We start from the raw sequence: 13,918 nt of genomic DNA, 5'->3' as shown, positions 1-13,918 counted from the left end.
TATTTCTAATGCCACATTCTAGGCAGAGAATCAGCAAATACAAAGTCTTGGATTGGAACAGAGGCAAGGATCAAACCGGATTATGGATGACGTTCCTCATTTGAGACAGGCACATAACAGTTTTAAAAAGATCATCAAGGTAATTTTCAAAATTCAAGACACCAAGATAAGTTCACAAACTGAAATCCTGTGATTTCTGCTTTCATCATCACATACAACAATTAAAAGAAACATAAAAGAGTCAGTGACTTTCACTTTGCAGACAGACAATCCAACCATATTTGTTGCACCCTTTTTATTAATAAAAACAACATCATTAATATTCTTAAAGTTTGAGGTTTATATTATAGATTAAGGACATTGTAACTTCTGACCTTGATCTTGCACAGAAACACTCAAACCCTATTTGTGACCCATCTTAGATTGTGAACAATTTTCTTTGAGCCAATGCTGAGATGGACACAACTAGAACAAACAGACAAATACAGTTAGAGACCCAATATTTTTGGGTAATGCCTTTTATCCAGTTCAAATATTAGAGTATATAAGAATATGTTTAAATTGAAGGTCAAGTTTGAAAGTTGTAGCTAGATTTTACTTGCTGCTTAGCAATGCTTACATTTAAAAAATCAATTCAACCTTGGAAAAGATGTAAAACAATTTCATGGCTATAACTAATGCAAAACAAAATTTAATAATCAACACATCATCCCCACATAACCTTCAATAGATATGAAATGACAACCTAGCGAGGATGGCATCCTCAAGAAATTTAGTAAAGATTAGTTTCAAGAAAGGACTTTACTACCATTAACCTAAAGATTTTACTTCATCTGATCCAATGATGATGACATTTAATGAAACCAAAAACATTTCTCGGATACCTTACGCTACATGAAAGCTTCTGAATTTTAGCCAATTAACAAAGAAATTTTTGAATATTGTACAAAAGGCATTTAAACCATTAATGGATCATTTCTGCAGTAAATATCGTGGATTCAAAAAATTGTTGAATAAATCTATCATGAACAAAAAACCTACAACTGTAAATTTAAATATGAGTGATATTTATAAAAATGTCTCCTTATCTGGTAGCTGTGACATATACTTTACAAGGCATCATCATGCCCTCAGGGCCAGATGAGTAAAAATTAAGAAATAAGAAGGAAATAAGATATCTAGTCATATGAGGTAAATGGAACAGGAAAAGCACTAATGGAATACAATATGTATAGGACATTCTGTATAGATGATCTAATCTTTTAATCAATACTATATCTAATTTTGATTATGAACCAAGTAAAATCAAATCATCTCAGAAAATGAAGGAACTTCTCGGGGACAGAGAAAAATAACCTAATTACACAACAAGAGCTTTGATATAACTATGTTGACAAAGGTATTGGTTATAGATGGCCATTATACGATGTCCCTGAAAAGTGGTATCATAATAGTGAGATTAATGGCCGATCACAAGGTTATAGTAAATCATAACATAGTTAGTGAGACATTGTCACTATAGGGAATCACAGTAGGTAAGGTTATATTCCATAGAAATTGTCACTATAGGAAATTACAGTAGGTTAGATTCCATAGGAATATAACTTTCCGTAAGAATGAAAGTAATACAGGTAATTAATCAAGCAATGACAAAATATCTTTTTGGATAAGGCTCATTTTAAAATATTTATGGGAAGATCTCAAAAAGAGGCAATTTTGTCAGATTTTGGTGGTTTTTTTTTACAACATATATATTAGATCTATTATTAATGATACTGGACAGACCTTGTGTTCATCTAAGACGTTGTTTTGGATATTTATAATACTGTGAAAGTACTTTTATTCATGGGTATCAATTTTCGTGGTTTGAGCAAAAGTTGCATGTTCGTGGGTTCTTAAATTCGTGGATTTAAGTTTTTTGAAGAAAAAAAAAATGGGTGAAGAATGTGAAGCCATCTGAGACAAAAACTCGTGAAAATAATCATATGTTGTTTTATAATAATTTCTGGGACATTTCAAAATAAGGTGTTCATTTTCACCTACTTCTTCATCTTTCATTACTGACAACATTCATCAAACGTTTAATAAGTTAATTGCTCTCTGAAATAAGCCGATTCATCTATTCTTACAAATGTTCTCGATTGAACGAAATTGCAGAGTAAACATTTTAATTGTTGAACACGTGTAATCAGAAGTGATGACACTAATTAACCCAAGATTGTTTGATCAACAGATTAACGGTCACCAAAGGTGTGAATTGGACCATAACTTGTCCCTTAAGGAAAACGGTAACTTTAAAAAAGCAACAAATGGAATTAGAATTTTCTTGAGAATTAAAAGGTTAACAGTCGTACAGTTTAGGTTTTTTAAAGATTTGATGGACAGAATTCTGTCTGAAGTTGCATCTTTAGTTCATAGTGCGTTTGCTGATATTCGATGTAGTCAAACCTACATCATTGGGGATCTTTCCATGTCCTGATTTGGACAACAGCTTTTATATTTAGTTGGACACTTATATTCGTGGATAAAGCCATCCACAAAAACCACGAAAATTGGTACCCCACGAATAAAAGTACTTTCACAGTACTTTATGAATCAAGAAACTAAGTGTGCACAAATCTTTCAGTTCAAACTCCTAAATGTTAAAATACTGTTGATGGAAGATATCTTGAATGTGATCAAATGCTAATATTACATAAATAGGGAGTATTTGAGGAGGGAGGTCAAATCTTAAGGAAGGGAGAGCTAACTAATTACATATTTTGTCCATCAGGAAGTTAAACATCACAAATTGCAGAACATTTTCCAGGTAACCCTTACCATACAGGGGCCCTGATATTATGGCATCGACCCAGAATACTGTATTTTGGCTCCAATGGCTCTCCATACTTTAGAGGTCAACTATATGGTATGTATTTCAAAGTTGATGCATGTTCCCTCAACCTTAGGCTATTCATTGTCATGTTTATCAGGTTTAAGGCGCAGTTTGAGCCCAAATACAAACCTTGTAAATTAAAAGCAGATAAAAGTGTTTTTTTTTCTGAAGTGGTAGGCTTCCCTTCGGTGTCTGGGTCACACATTACCTAGACATAAAACTTCAAAAAATAGTGTCAACCCATGGGCATATAACTACTCCATGTTTATTTTTGAAATAGGCTTACCGGTTGCAAGTCCAGGTGAAGCCAATAATCGCGAAAAATCGGCAAATTCTTCTTCTTTTTTTTTTTTCACAACATTATAATTTTATTCATCAAACATTGCTTGTTACAAAAACCATCAAGATTCCAAGCTTCTCTTGACATATCCTGTTACACTCCACTGACTACCCAGGGAATAATCAGCTGATTTATTGACATATACATTTTGTTTAGATACATTTAACACTAGAATAACAATACTACAAAATTATTCATTGATTATGTTTCTTTTAACTGTTAGTACATTAGATTTATTATCTTATGTCCATTAATATTGGTGTCTACTCTCTTAGTGTATTCATTGACAAAAATTCTGCAGACGTCTATGTTTTTTGTTTTCTGCTCAGATACATAGTATGACTTATATATTGAACAAGAGTGCACACGCTGAAATGTCTCGCCTTCTTTACTAACCATTGGTTTTATGTTGATAGTCCTAAATACAAAGCTTTACTACGAGTAACACATAAACTTAACATGATCCAAGAAAATGAGGCCAAGGTCAGATAGACCAAACGAGTAATACATGTACACCTTACAATCATTCAATAAACCAAACATAGTTGACCTATTGCTTATTGTTTCTAAGAAACAGTCTTAAACAAGAAAACTTAACATTGACCAATGAACCATGAAAATGAGGTCAAGGTCAGATGAACCATGCCAGACAGACATGTACACCTTACAATCAATCTATGCATTAAATATAGTTGACCTATTGCTTATAGTATCTAAGAAACAAACTTAACCATGAAAACTTAACATTGACCAATGAACCATGAAAATGAAGTCAAGGTCAGATGATACCTGCCAGACAGACATATACACCTTACAATCATTCCATACATCAAATATAGTTGATCTATTGCTTATAGTTGAAGAAGAAAAACAGACCAAAACATAAAAAACTTAACACTGAGAAATGAACTGTGAAAATGAGGTCAAGGTCAAATAAAACCTGTGAGACTGACATGTACATCATAAAATATTTCCATACACCATTTATAGTTGACCTATTGCATAAAGTATTAGAAAAAAAGACCAAAACTCAAAAACTTAACTTTTTTTTGACCACTGAACCATGAAAATGAGGTCAAGGTCAGATGACACCTACCAGCTGGACATGTACACCTTACAATCATTCCATATACCAAATACAGTAGACCTACTGCTTATAGTATCTGATATATGGACTTGACCAAGAAAACTTAACCTTGTTCACTGATCCATGAAATGAGGTCGAGGTCAAATGAAAATTGTCTGACGGGCATGAGGACCTTGCAAGGTACGCACATACTAAATATAGTTATCCTATTACTCATAATAAGAAAGAAATTAACATTACAAAAAATGTTGACTTTTTTTTCAAGTAATCACTGAACCATGAAAATGAGGTCAAGGACATTGGACATATGACAGACGGAAACTTCGTAACATAAGGCATCTATATACAAAGTATGACGCATCCAGGTCTTCTAGCTTCTAAAATATAAAGCTCTTAAGAAGTTAGCTAACGCCGCCGCCGCCGGATCACTATCCCTATGTCGAGCTTTCTGTGACAAAAGTCGCAGGCTCAACAAAAACTAAGTATTGTAATTTAAAAATTTATTGAGTAATACTTGTTGTCTGTAATTTTGTATCCAAATATTAGGTGTTGTAGTTTTATTACAAAATCTATATTACTTCTTTTTTAAGAGATAGTATATTTGTTGCCAAAATCTTGACAAATAAGAACAATTAAAAAAATAATGAGCATAGTCTTCCTCTAGGTTACAAAAATTACACATATTATTGTTAGTTATTTTCCATTGTAATAAAAGCTTTTTTGTTGGTACAATAAACTAGTAATCCGCAAATTCTTGATTTTGGATGGAAATGACATTCTTTAGACTACCATACTTATATCAGGTTCATCCCAAAATCAGCACTTTTGGGGTCAATGTGTTCACTGGGGTCCACATTACATGTAGATCAACTACAGAGAGACACATCTATCAGTATCTATCGGCCTTCCAGGTCAAGAAATTGGACAAAAAATTGTCACTTTTTTGCACCTGATGACCAACTTTGGGGCAGCATAGCACTAACCATTTGAGCACAACTAATAAAACATAATCTAGCCATCTGAAACATGAATATTTCTAAATATGGCTTTAATCAAACATTGCCCTGACTATAATTCATTTCTTGAGTACCGAAACCTTGAATACTAATGCCGCTGGAGGAATTCGCCCATAAAACTTTTCATTTCAATACAAACAAATTAAACAAAGAATGATTTGTTTCATTCGGAAATAAATTAAGTGTAATGAAATATGCTTCTGTCAATTTCTCCAGGCAACAAATTTATATCTGAAATTTATTGCATTTTCTGTTTGAAAAATTAGTAACAATAAATAAAACTGAAAACAGATCAACTATTGTAATATAAAATATAGCTTTTGGTGAAATTACTCAACATCCAAGTTACAGCATGTTTAATGTTTCTTTTGATCAGAAGAATATAAATAACATACTTAACGTTAAAATCTATGGTACTTTAAAATATTACTTTTTAATGACATCAGTTTAAAAAAATATATACCTAAACTTATCTGTAATACATTGAAATTGTGCAAGGCACCAAGAATATATTACAAGACAAAAAAATAGATAAAATGGAGCTTCAATAGTACAGGATAGGTAGCTTAACTTGATGAGTGTCTAATGAATCCATTGGAGTAAATCCAGAAAGTGTCACTGACTTCAAATAAAACTCTAAAATCTGCCACCCTCTGAGTGAAGTTTCTATGATGCTATGATCCTATCACATTATTTCTAAGGACAATATCATATTTTGCTTTCACCTGATTCATTGAGCAAATTATCTTTATAAAATATTGTAAGGTTATATAGATTGCTTTTGAAGTATCTTAAGGGAGACAACTCAAAACTATAACATTATCTGTTTAAAGCATTATTCTGCTCTTTAAAGGAATACTTGGTTCCTCAGAAAAAGAATGTGGTCAAAAAAATTATCTGATACATGTAATTGAAACAATATCAATAAAAACCAAGTTGTTAGAATGCACAAACCAATTCACTGTGCAAAAATGTCTAATAATCAGAACTGTGGTTATTCGCTTGTTGTGTGTCAGTGTTACATAGTCCATCACCTCTACTTTCTATAAGCTTAACTTTCAAATACATGTCCAAGAAAAATAAAAATTCTTATTTAGATACATATTTCATAAAAAAAAAAAAAAAAAAAAATCTTCAAAAACAAGGAAGGTCTCAAGTATAGGAACCTCTTTCAAAAAATGTTTTTTCAGAGATTTCTTCTTGACATTGTATTTTTGTAGCATGATGCAAAGTCCTTTATATTGATATTGTTTCAAGTACTATGCTACTTTTGTAGCGTGATGCAAAGTCTTTATATAACAATTTATCCTGTTAATGTCCTATTTGGAGCATATGTTACATAATTTCAATTTATTTCATTTTGAGTAATTAACAGTAAGCTGGTCTAAGACCTTTTTTTTTTTAGAAAAATTAGACTGTCTCTTAACATGCACAAAACTTCATTTATTTCAAGCGGCATAATAATTTCAATCAAATGAGTATGTAGACTGACAATATATTTGCCACATACAAATGACAGGCAGCATAATACCAACCGATATAGGATTGCTCTCAGACAAAGAATAGCCAGATTTTTTTCAAAGCATGATAGAAAGACTTGACAAATAAAAAGTGTAGGTACTGCTGAAAACACATAATCAACAGTGCTTGGTGAAGACTCATAGCCTGACCTGTTTCAGCCCTTCATGGACCTTCTTCAGACGTACACAATGGATTGATAGTAGCACTCTATTTATATAGTGTCTGTAAAATGATGGAAAGTCTTACCTGTAGTTGCTGGCAGGAACAGATGGGTCTAACAGTTCTGATTCCATTATCACTTCCTATTTTGAAAATCGGCAAACCAAGGTCCTTTATCAGTGGTTACAATTTACGAGTCAATAATCACTTTCAGTATGTAGCTGATATTCTTGTCTTAAGAAAGAAATTTTCATTGAAGTTTTCATAATCTGAAAAATAAGAGAAGATAATTAAATTTTAAACTTAAAATTCATGAAAGAAGACCTAAAATACCTTTGAAAACATGGTCTTTAATTAAATTGAAAGTGGGTTTAGAAACAACTTTCAATAACTGAGAGTAATCTTAAATCTGTAATTTGCATCTTTTTGTTTTTTTGTTAGTGATTAGGACCAATCTGATGAGTCAAGCCCTTTTAAATTGATTTATATAGTTATTCCAATGTCAAAGACTAAGACAGGACTGAGCACTAACAAATATTTTAACTCTGAAACATTCTTTATGTACCTGTCCGTAACCAGAAGTCTGTAGTAAAGTGGGTTTTGTTGGTTGCTATCTGTCATAATAGTTTTTTTTAATGCTATTAATTCAAACCAGGCAGTTAATTTTATCTTTTAAATTGTTTTCCTGTGATTTTCCTAGTTTACTATTTGGTATGGGTTTTCTCATTGTAGAAGATTGTATAGTGATCTGTAAATGTTTAAATCATTGTCCTGTGGTTTTTGGTGGATATCTGTCTCATTATTTTTTACAGGATACTGCTGTATTTTTCAAAGGTTAATAGTGTTTTACTTTCACAACATATGGTCTAGCTAGTCAACTGAGTCCAGGTTTATGTGCATGTAAAACTGGTTTAATCCCATCACATTTTGTGTCTGTATTAAGTCAGGCTATCTGGACCATGTGTTGTCCATTGTTGTTTGTCTCCACTTGTCAATCTATTTTTTAGGAAAAGCCTGTTGTTGGTGTGGTCTGATAAACTTTCCAATATTTTTTGTAACTTCTGTTATCCTATTTATGCATTACTTCCCCCACATTGCAAATGTCTTTATAGGAAGACGAAAAAAGGCACTGAACCAGCAAATCTCATGAAAAGGGAGATAAATCTTAAAAATAAAAAAAAGATAATACTGAATCTTTAAATGTATGATATATTTATTTAGAAACAATTGCTCCTATATTTTACACAAAGAATGAATGTATTTCAGAATTTTCTTTACAGATAAAAATCAAGAACTTCTATATAAAGAGGAAAACTGTTATTTGAATTTCTCTGAGACTTAAATAAAGAGCATATGTAGTCTCAAAGAAATATTACAATACAAATTGACAGAAGTGAATTAATGCAAAAACAACTTGCCAACCCTATGCTAAAATGTGGACATGAAATGTAAATCATATAATATGCTAACTGATTGGTCACAGTTTATATGTATTTTATACTACTTATACCATAACCTTAATACTGGGGTCAGTTTTATTGATGGTTTTACCCATAGTGCCTGTCGTGTAGCACATACCTTAAGCATGTTCACTGACACCTGTATTGTATATTGGAAGATAAAGGGTATCCTGATATCATTTGGAAAGTTTGGAAAAAAGCTAAAAAGCTATTAGTATTTAAAATGGGACAAAAATCATTACTATAATTAGCAACATTGATACATTGGATTTCACATTTAACCTTTTTAGGTACTTCTATTTTGGTTCAGTCTACTATAACTTCAGTGTTAAAAGTTTTAAGTCTTATTTCATTGGTGGGCATAATAGCAACATAAAAGTTTGTACATGTATTTACACGTTTCAAAATGTCACAAATTTGAATAGACTTTTTTCATATTACCAACTTTTGTCTTCAGTAAATATATAATTTTTCATCAGGTTTAAACCACTCTGTGGTATAACATTCTGGTACTCAGTCAAGCGAGAGCAAATAAAAGAAGTAAAATCAAGCTTACAATTGATGCAATTTGTGGAAAAATTAACTGTTCATGTTTTCTACACACAACAAAATATTCAGAAAATAGTTGATTTTTTCCAAAATTTTGTACTGATCTTAAGCTTGATTTTACTTCTTTCAGTTGCTCTTGCTTGACAGAGTACCAGAATGTTCTACCACATACTAGGTAACCTGTCAAAAAACTATGTAGTCAAAATTCAGTAATATGAAAATAGTTTATTGGTAATCTAGATCTGTAAGTGTGGATGAAATTTATAAGAATTATAAGTATTAAAGGGTAAATTAGCTATGCCTATTGATGTGTTAACTTGGCCTTTCACTAACAAACTTAACATATAAAGAAAGTCCTTTGAACTGCATTCAGTTTATGAGCTTCTCCGCCGTGCTTGCACTTCAGTAGACTCCTTCAATATCAACCTTTTATTAATGATATATATATATATATATGCTCCTGTATGATAATCATTTATAAAACATAAAAACAACCATTACTTTCTGCTACATTTCACTATTTGTTTTGAAGTGGTAAATTATCTCTCTTCAAGTCTAGACATATTTTTTTTTTTTACCATTTATAAAAGATATGGTGTTTTTACTAAGATCTTCAATGATGACATCAATATATTTGCTGTTCTATGAATTCATCGTTCCAAGGGCATAAAAAATGGCAGCAATTTCTAATAATGTCGCACAAAAAGCTCGTCAGTGGTTGTTTTATGTCATAATTTTATCTTAACTTTTTTTGTTATTTGGAGAATTTGATGGAGATGGCAGATCTGTTTAAAATAGACTGAGAAGAATTTAGAGCTTGACAAATTGTAAGTGTGACCTGTCTACTGTTCAATTAGATTGTATGTTGCCCATCTAGATGTCATTTATTTTTTTGTCGTTGGGTTGCTGCATAATTGACATATACTCTGCATTTCCTTATACATACATATTTCACAGATCTTCAGAAAACTATAACACCATCTGACAATATGTTATTCAATTAATTGTAAAACAATCCAATTATATCATTGCAACATATCTAAACTGAAAGTTTCCCTACTAGATGCAGTAATCAAATCTATATTTATCTCACAAGTTCACATGTAACTTTACCCAGTGTTCTCTGATTAAACAGACTATCTTCTTTGCTGTTTACTGATTGTTTTGGATTGTAGTCATCTGCATAACTGTTGTCAGCACTGAAAATTAAAAATATGTTTCATACTAATACACCAACTTCATTTCTTGAACTTTATTATTGACCTCAATTCTGCATCCATTGTTTTAACCTCTGCAAAGCAAATCTCACATCTGTAACATAATATTGTATAAAGTTAATATACTGTTAACACAGAGATATGTCTCGGCTGCTTGTTATTTTGATAATGCAAATGTTGAAATTAAAATAGCAATACTTTAACATGTAAGTTATGCAAATATTCAAAGTCAATGAACCATGACTGAAGGTACAGGGCTAAACAATCTCAATGGAAATGAGATGTGCCAATGCTAATACAACTGCAAACCAAATACCATTGACTTTTCATAAGTCATTCCCTTTAAACAAACCTAAACACAAACATTAACTTGTAAACTATGTAAAAGTTTCAAAGTCAATGAACCATAATTAGGGGGTGGGGTTATATAATCTCCATGGAAATGAAACTTGCAAAATCCAATACATTTGCATACCGAATATCATTGACTTAACATTAGTGGTTCATCTTAAACTGACCTAATCACAAACTAATACATATAAACTAAGCAAAAGTTTCAAAGTCAATAGACCATGACTGAGGGGTAAGGACCAAATATTCTCCATGGAAATGAGATGTGCTAATGCTTATACAACTGAATTCCAATTATCATTGACCTACCACTAACGGTTCCCCTTAAACTGACCTAATCCCAAACTAATACATGAAAACTAAGCAAAAGTTTCAAAGTCAATAGACCATGAATGAGGGGGCAGGACCAAATAGTCTCCAGGGAAATGAGATATGCCAATGCTTATACAACTGCATACCAAATATCATTGACCTACTATATAAAAGTTTCAAAGTCAATGAACCATAATTAGGGGGTGGGGTTATATAATCTCCATGGAAATGAAACTTGCAAAATCCAATACATTTGCATACCGAATATCATTGACTTAACATTAGTGGTTCATCTTAAACTGACCTAATCCCAAACTAATACATGTAAACTAAGCAAAGTTTCAAAGTCAATAGACCTTGACTGAGGTGGCAGGGCCAAATAATCTCCATAGTAATGAGATGTGCCAATGCTAATACAACTGTATACCAAATATCATTGACCTACCACTAGTGGTTCACCATGAACTAGACCTAATCACAAACTAATACATTGTTGAAGCCGCCGCCATCGCCGCTGACGCCGAAAACAGCATACCTATGTCTCGCTTTTTGACTCCGTCAAGGCCAGACAAAAATGACAGTAAAACATTTTGTTTCCTTGAATGATGGTCAAATTCAAAACTAGTGTATAAGTCCTGCATGCTAACAGCAATATTTGAATATCAACTTAGTTATTCTGAATTAATACTTTGCAGCTTGTGATATGATTGACTGATTTGGTTGCTAAATATCTCATTTCAATTCAAGATGACAATGGATCTATGAAACAGAAGTTAAAGTCAAACAACATCACAATTGTCAAATGTACTCCTTATAATGACTGTACATAACAATTGTCAAATGTACTCCTTATAATGACTGTACATAACAATTGTCAAATGTACTCCTTATAATGACTGTACATAACAATTGTCAAATGTACTCCTTATAATGACTGTACATAACAATTGTCAAATGTACTCCTTATAAGGCATGTACACAACAATTGTCAAATGTACTCCTTATAATGACTGAACATAACAATTGTCAAATGTACTCCTTATAATGACTGTACATAACAATTGTCAAATGTACTCCTTATAATGACTGTACATAACAATTGTCAAATGTACTCCTTATAAGGCATGTACATAACAATTGTCAAATGTACTCCTTATAAGGCATGTACATAACAATTGTCAAATGTACTCCTTATAATGACTGTACATAACAATTGTCAAATGTACTCCTTATAATGACTGTACATAACAATTGCCAAATGTACTCCTTATAATGACTGTACATAACAATTGTCAAATGTACTCCTTATAATGACTGTACATAACAATTGTCAAATGTACTCCTTATAAGGCATGTACATAACAATTGTCAAATGTACTCCTTATAAGGCAGGTACATAACAATTGTCAAATGTACTCCTTATAATGCATGTACATAACAATTGTCAGATGTACTCCTTATAATGACTGTACATAACAATTGTCAAATGTATTCCTTATCAGGCATGTACATAACAATTGTCAAATGTACTCCTTATAATGAATGTACATAACAATTGTCAAATATACTCCTTATAAGGCATGTACATAACAATTGTCAAATGTACTCCTTATAATGACTGTACATAACAATTGTCAAATGTACTCCTTATAATGACTGTACATAACAATTGTCAAATGTACTCCTTATAATGACTGTACATAACAATTATTGTTGACTTACACAAAGTTACTGAGAAACAGTCCTAATACAAACCACAGTGCATACACTGAATGGTCTCACCTTCTTTACTGATTACGACTAAATATGTAAAATCTTTGAGATTAATTTCTTATGCACCCAGTCTTGCTCCTTTTGAGGTTCATGTGATTCCCTCAGTGTTTGTATGGTTCATTGATTTGTATCTTGGATTTATGAGACATCAGTAAACATCTGCTTCCTCTAACTTAAATTCCTACAGATATCACAAAATTAATACAGGTATTGATCATAAACCACCAAAAGAAGGTCGAAGTTGGAAGAACCACGCTAGACAGACATGTACATCTTAAAATCATTATATACAACAAAAATAGTTGAAAAGTTACCAATAATCTAGTGAAAAATATAAAAAAAAACCATACACATGAAAATGAGGTCAAAGTCAAGTGAATCATATCAGATGGACATGTACACATTAAAATGATTCCACAGACCAAGGTTTCTACAACATGTATTGTAAGTAAGTTACATTATACATGTACCATACATCTAATATTTAACATTCCAGGGGAGAAAACTCCTAGTAAATGTTATCGCACTGCTTCAAAGAAAAAATTCCTGTTAGCATAGATCGAAACTAACAATTTAGTTTATTTTTTTTTCTCGATATACATATATATAGTTTCTTAGGAGTAGCACGCACAAGCAAAACCAAAAAATTAAAACATGACCTTGACCTCATTTTCTTTTTGGTAGACCCAGGACCTCAAATCAAAAGACTATAGATCTCTATCACTTATGGTTTATGAGTAACTATTACATTTCACTTATGTCCTATACATAAAGAGAAATAACTCTCATATCCAATCTTCATATCTCTTCGATCAAAATTATTCTCGACAACCTGAGGATATAAAGAGCAATTTGGTGAAATAATTTTGTCGTAGTCTTTTACGATTGCGAAGGATTAGTACACACAAGAATAACAGTGTTCAGGGAGATAACTCTTACAAGGGAAAGTGTTCAGTTAGGCAGTGTCCGTTTCAAAAGCGTATAAAATGTTCGATATAATATATACAAAGTATCTAAGCAACATCTTTCGAGAATAACAATACAGTGCATGAAAAAAATAAGGCGGAAGAAAAAGAAAAAATCAGATCAAATCCTAAAGGTCTTTGGAAAGACCTAATAAAGGCAGCTGAAAACAAGGTATGGATTATCCAGCTTTTCAACCTTCTGAAATTAACTGAATGTGTCATTCAACACCAACAAAAAAAACCAACAAATCAATTATATTTTGTCAATCATCTTCAATTTTAACTGGCTTCCA

At 31.8% G+C, this 13,918-nt stretch overlaps 1 protein-coding gene and 1 long non-coding RNA gene across 3 annotated transcripts in view; one reads left to right on the top strand and one right to left on the bottom strand.

Moving 5' to 3' along the window:
• LOC127706347 (uncharacterized) overlaps positions 1-13,918 on the top strand; it is a 349,955-nt gene that overhangs the window by 163,343 nt on the left and 172,694 nt on the right. The gene's annotated exons all lie outside the window — the stretch shown is intronic.
• Positions 7,128-13,918, bottom strand: part of LOC127706366 (uncharacterized) — an 80,935-nt gene continuing 74,144 nt past the window's right edge. For both annotated transcript variants that reach the window (XR_007984435.1, XR_007984436.1), the window contains exons 7-8: positions 10,121-10,206; positions 7,128-7,267 (exon numbers count right to left, since the gene is read on the bottom strand). This is a non-coding gene — a long non-coding RNA (uncharacterized LOC127706366). The remainder of the gene's footprint in view (positions 7,268-10,120; positions 10,207-13,918) is intronic.

Source organism: Mytilus californianus, unplaced genomic scaffold, assembly GCF_021869535.1.
Source record: "Mytilus californianus isolate M0D057914Y unplaced genomic scaffold, xbMytCali1.0.p SCAF_6, whole genome shotgun sequence".
Taxonomy (NCBI): Eukaryota; Metazoa; Mollusca; class Bivalvia; order Mytilida; family Mytilidae; genus Mytilus; species Mytilus californianus.
Note: the sequence above shows the minus strand (reverse complement) of the source record. Positions and strands in the feature narration are given on the sequence as shown.